Source organism: Strix uralensis, chromosome 19 (assembly GCF_047716275.1).
Source record: "Strix uralensis isolate ZFMK-TIS-50842 chromosome 19, bStrUra1, whole genome shotgun sequence".
Taxonomy (NCBI): domain Eukaryota; kingdom Metazoa; phylum Chordata; class Aves; order Strigiformes; family Strigidae; genus Strix; species Strix uralensis.
The window spans coordinates 14,238,358-14,244,713 of NC_133990.1; positions in this window are offsets into that span (position 1 = coordinate 14,238,358).

Below are 6,356 nucleotides of genomic sequence, written 5' to 3' on the forward strand. Positions count from 1 at the left end.
TCATGACTTCTTTTGCAAACCGTACTGCGTTGGTTCTTGTGTGACTGGTTTAAAGCTCGTTCAAGTAATTCAAGTACCGATCCCCATTACTGGAGCATGCAAATGTCTCACGAGCTTGGATTCATCCTCAGCCCAGAAAGTGCTTTTATCCTCATCCCGCCGGGGGCAGCGGAGATGGAGCAAGGCTAAGTGACTTCCACAGGAGAGGCTGGAAATCAGTAGCAGAACAGGAAACTGGACCTACATCTCTTAATCATCTTGCTGCTTCAGATCTAAGGGTTACAGTTGGAGAATGAAAAAGGCTATATCGTATTCCTGCGGCGCACAGCACATGCCAAGCTAGCCTTAGCTGACATTTCAAAGACCTATTGTTTTTAAAGTGGGTTCCTTCCATTTGGGAAAATGTTCTATTATCTTGGGGGGAGGGAGGCAGAAACTTGCATCAGAAATCGCTTGATTCTGTAGCCAGTTTGTTAGATGTCGGTCCAGACATTGTCTGGATGTCAGTCCAGACCAAGAATAGCGGATCTGACCGACTGCATGATGTGTTTACTTTGCCACCTGCTTTCAGAGACAAGCACATAAGCAAATGGCTGGTTTGAATGCTTTCATGTGTGCGTTTATCTTGCAAGAGAACTGTGTCACAGATGATGCTCAGAGAGGGAGCTCTCCCCAAACTGCTTCTGTGTTAAAAGCAGGGGAATTGAGGATGCTTTTCAATGGGGGTATTTACATTCTATTACAGAACAAACACTGGTAGTATTTCACATGCATTCCTGGAAAAGAGGTCAACAGTAGCTGCACACTATCTCATTGCTCTTTAATGTGGTTTGCGTCAGAGAGATTTTAAAGTCAAGAATTGCATTTGCAGATGCTTGGGCAGTTCACAAACTGCTGAAGCTGCCCAGAGGTTGTATAAAGTTAACGATGCAAAACAAAGACGGTTCACATCCAAATTGCAGGAGGCAAAGATCTGCTGCTCTCCCATCTCCTTCCCTCTCTCTGGAGGCCTGAGCCTCACAGGGGCTTTTTTTTGCTGTGTTTTGGATACTGTTTTCCATCTCCCAGTTCTTGGGGCAGCCTCACACTCTGACCTGCATCTGTTTCCCACTGTGCTAATCCCTGTCCTCACTCAGTTGAGGAGAAGGAATGTCCCTGAAGTCCTTTAGGCTTGTGCACAGGCGCCTAAGGAAGGAGTTTCCGATAAATATTGTTGGGAGGGTGCTTAGAAACTTCTTGCCCCACTGTTGAGGTGCAGGTTAATTGCTGGGCTAGACACAGCTCCTTAGGTCAGAAGGAAGAGAGAACGCGGAGTTCAAGTTAAGCATGGTTGGATGGCAGGCAGAACACAATTATCTGTGTTAGAATTTAATCAGGGTATCGTGGCTTTTTCAAAGTGTCATTGAGCCTGTTCTTAAACAAACACAGGACAGCTTTGTGACATACCTCAGATAATGATGGGCACCACACTGCTGAGCTGTTTAGCATTTACTCAGGAGGTAAAATGTTCCCAGCGTTTCCCCTTGGGTGTTGGAAGCCTTCCAGCTGGGAACCACACTGAGTGTGTGACTGGCTGTGTTGCAGCAGGCACGTCCTGCAGATGTAAATGGATTCCCGACTGGCCTATCTTTAAGATCTGGGCACTTCAGGGCATTTTTTTCTTGGCTCTTGGTTACTCTGTTTTGAATCTTACCAGTCATTTTCTTCTTCAAAGTAACATATGGAAATGATTTGAGATCTGCTGCTCAAAGCAAACTCGTTCTGCGCTGGGGACCATTTCACACAACTGTCTGCCCAGTTGACGTGCAGCAAGACCAAAGCCAGCTCCCATGCACCATCTTTCAGGTCCAGAGTGGTTTTTAGCCCACGGCACAGGTCATGATGGGGTTAGAGCAGGAAGCTCAAGTGCTATCTTTCAGACTGTATGTTTTTTGTTCACAGTAATTCCTTTGTTCACATCAATTCCTTGCTTTGTTCGTTTATCACCTTTCATGTGGCAAAATTACAGACATTGATACCAGATTTATTTATGCTGCAACTCATCCAGAGGCTCAGACTCCTTGGCAAACATTGTGCATTGCTGGGCACTGCGTGGCAAGTACCCTTCTTCTCTCCTTGCATGCAGGTATACTGAAGTGTCACACTGAAAGCTGTCAAGTTTGTACTGACAACTCCAGAGTTTGGCCTGGAACCCAGAAGCCCTCAAATAGTCTATTGTTAAACAGGAATACTTTTTTTTTTTCTGTCTTTTGGCCCCTAATTTATGGATCTTCCTATAAATTACACTATAGTCTCAGTGAGACATGGTGTGCAGCAGCAACAGGCAGTTATTTTCTATGCTAGTCAAAGCTTAAACAAAATACAAGAAGATACACCCAAAGGACACCGCGTGAACGCTACCTCTGACATCGTCACAGTGCACAGTGAGCTCACAGGCTTTAGTTCCACTGACTTTCTAATTTCTGGCTCTTGGGATTAAAGGTAGTTTCTGTTAGTAGAAGAAACCCTTCTGTAACCTCTACAGCTTCTCCATTCCCCATTGCCCCCACCCCAAGGCAGCGCACACACAGCAGCCATCCCCAGCAAGACAGTGTTGCGTGTTGGGCTGTGCCTCTCTGGACCCTGCTTGTACATCAGGGGTGATAGTTTTGCATGATTTAACATGTAAAACTGGGGGAGGAGACACAAACTTTTGCTGCTTCAGTCTGACACTTGCTCAATTCATTTGCTTTCAATCCTGGTGGCTTGTCTGAGGCGGTGGTACCTCGTGGGCAGAACATGCTACTAAAGTTGGGATGGAACCTTCAGTACAAACCCCTGCTACTAGAACTCCTGGGTAGCCTTCCAGCTACCCACAGGCACTGTTAATTTTGCTGCCACTAAAGTACCTATCAAGAAGCTTCTTTTGTTCTATGCACACAGCAGGGGTACACTTCTTGTATGCTCTTATTTCTCATCTTGGCTCACATAACTTTCTCTTCCCTGAGCTCCCCAATCGCTGCCCCACTGTTATTCCTGGCAGAGCGTGATTGCTCATGGAGGTGTTTTTTCTGGCCTAATGATCTATGATGTTTTTTATTTTTTCGCTTTCCTTTCAGATGGATCCAGCGACTCCTCAGCCACTTCAGCTTCGAGCTGCTCTTCACACCCCTTTAACACTGCTCCATGTGCCCTCCTCCCCATGTCATCCTCACTGCTCCATGCACAGCCGCCTTACCTGGCTGCCGTGCCCTGGATCTCCTTCCCCCCAGCTAACCCGCTGTGCCAGTGTGCTCTCATTTACTTCCTCGGTGAATGCTGCAATGCTTTGTGCTTGCAGGATAATACTGAGTCAGTATCTGTGGGGGGTTTATATGATTGCGTAGTGGCAAGCAGAATAGAAAGCTTTGACTTCTTTCCTTCCCAGTGACCATTCTTAGCTTCTATTACTGTTGATCACCATGTTGATAAATAGCACCATAAAAATTAAGAGTAATAAATTTAGTCTTTGTAAGAACTTCTGGGAAGCTTTGTTAAAAAGCAAACAAATTATCTTCCCACTTGGGATATTTCAGATGCTTTTTACAGACAAATTTATTGGTCTTTTATGAGAGTAGGAATATGTATCCTACATGACTTAATGTAGAATGGAGATGAGCCAAGTGCCTAAGAGTGATGAGGTGGCATTATCACTCAGTTGATGAAGGAATTGCAATGATGAAGAGCGCTGCTGTTTTTCATCATGAAAGTAGTGCTTTTCACTCCTTTTTATGAGGCTGAAGCAGAAGTGGGTAAATACATGAACCTAACAGTAGAGTACTTTACAAAAATGAGTGGGCATACTGGTTCAGGGTCTCCAAGGGAGTTAGGTAGCCAACTCCTCTTAACTTGCAAGGACCTAAATATCTCTGGACTCTCATCCAGAATCTGCCTAGAAATATCATACTTTGGGCAGTGTTTCTTGGTTTAAAAATGAGAGCAATCAGGCTGCTAAAGTCCAGGAAGTCCTATCTGCAGTTTTCTACAAGTCCATGCTGTGACACATGATGATTCGCAGCCCCTGCCTGGGGAGGCGCCTCGTCTCCTCCATGCTCAGACTCCACCAGTATTTACCAGTCTCAAAAACTGAATGTCCCATCACTAAGGACACGTGATGGTTACCATCACTGAAATCACTACCAAGCTAACCCAGAGTGCTTGTCACTGGGGTTTGAACCAAGACTGACTACCAGATTTGTCTAAAAAACTAATAGAATGGTGCTTTAGGACAGCCCCTGCTACAGGATAGGAGATGAAACTGAATTAGAAAAATGGTTCTGTGGAGTTCTTACTAAATGTCACCAGAAACAGCCAGTACAGCTCTCCACCTTACCCTCTTCACGGTGACTCGCTGGCTGTGTCACACTACGTCTCTCCTGCTTGTGCTGGTATATTCTTGCACTGGTATATTCCTGTGTTGGTATATTCTTGCGCTGGTATATTCTGCTGGCAGACTGGGCAGCTCTCCTCTGCTCTTCAGCAGGCACAGCCTCAGGCAGCAGATTGCTTCATGAGAAACTCTTAATGCATAAAATTGTTTGAAATGAAAGTTGTGGGAATGGTGCTGATGGTAATGCAAGTTATTTTCTCAGGAATGTTTATTATTTAATTAGTTAAGACCAGGGTCTGACTGTAATTCAGACCAGACTAAATTGAACAGGGCTTTGTTTTTAATTTCTCTTATGTCTTTAACAGTGTAAGAATTAACACATGAGTATGTATGAACATACGCTATGGGCAGCATGATTTAACTTTCCAAGACAGATCGGCGCTGACTCACAGTGAAGGAGTTGGTAACAAGAGGGGATCTCAGGCTGGCATCACAGGGCTCCTTTTGAAAGCTTGTGCTGTTCCCTTTATTACACTCCTGCCTCACCATCTGAACTCTGGCTTCAGAGCTGGGGAGAGGATTGCATCAAGAGCACGCTGTTCAACAGTATACTTGTTTTCTTCGTACAGAGAATGTTGCAGAACAGGTTTTACATAAGGGTCTGATCTTTGTTCCAGATGGGTTCTATCCCAAAACAGCACCGGGACTTGTCCAAACAAGAAGTGAGATGTGACAATAGACAGCTTGCAAAAAGGGAAGATAAAAGGCACAAGAAGAAGTGTGTAAGGGGGAATGCACACAACTTTTTTCTATCGTTCAGAAACTTCTAGTAGCTTTCAGTTAGAGAGATATTCTGTTACCAGGTGAGCAAGTAGATTTGATATTTACTAATACCGTACTGGCAGTATTTCACAAATATTAATGATTCCTTACTATTCATATTTTTTGTACAAGCTCCAAATTTTGTCTTAAGTGTCAGAAAATCCTGGACCCTGGCTTGTAATTAACCTGTCACAGGCAGAAGCTAGCAAACATTTCAGGACTGTGAACTCCGGGGCTAGATTTGGTGTGTCGTAAATGCAGATCCAAGATCTACACCTAAGCTGTTATCCTTTATTTCTTCAATATGAGAACTAGTAAACAAGAAACGCCACGGCTGGTAGTTCTTGACGGCTCGTCATGTCATTGCAAAAGCACCAGTATCTTCTAATCTCAAAGTGTACATTAAACTAGTTATTTTGGTTGTATGTTACTTGATTCTCTGATGAGTTAAGCACTGAGTTGTGGTTGAAATGCTCTCACAGCAGTTGTAACCCCGAGTTGTAGGTATGTTCTCAGTTGTAAGGAGACCCGCTGACGCACGATTTGGGGTTCACTTCGCACTTTCCCCCGTCCCAGAGGGCTCTGTCCCTCCTGGCCAGCGCAGCCGAGATCTCCGGTGACTTCTTCCAGGCTTTGAGTTCACAAAGCGAAGGGACTCAAAAGGCTCGTAGACATATGAAATAATTCTGCACGCGGATTTTAAACCGATTATGGCGAAATCTTTGCCAAACTCGAACACAGTTTGTTCCCCTCTCCCCAACAGTCTCTGATCTCTTCACCCGGCGGTTCCAAGGCCGAGGGTCCCCAGCACCCGCCGGCCGCGGCTCTGTCCCTGTTTAACCGACGCCTCTTTCCCCCCAGCGCCATTCCGCAGGATTCCGGGAGCCCTCGCGCGGGACAAGGCCTACACCGGGCGGAGGCGGCGCCGCTCCCGGAGCCGGCAGGTTCCCTCCGCCCCGGGGGCCCGGCCCGGCCCGCCGCCGGTGCCCGCTCCCCTCAGCGCCTCGGCCGTTCTCTCCCGGCCTTAAAGGCGCCGGCGGCGCTCAGCGAGACGCGCCGTTTAGAGCAGCGGCGCGCTGCGCTGCCCCTTTAAGGTTACCGCGGCGACGGGGCTGGGTGAGAGCGAGGCGCATTGACGTCACGGCGGGCAGTGATTGGCCGCCCCGGTTGGTTTCCGGTGGGAGCC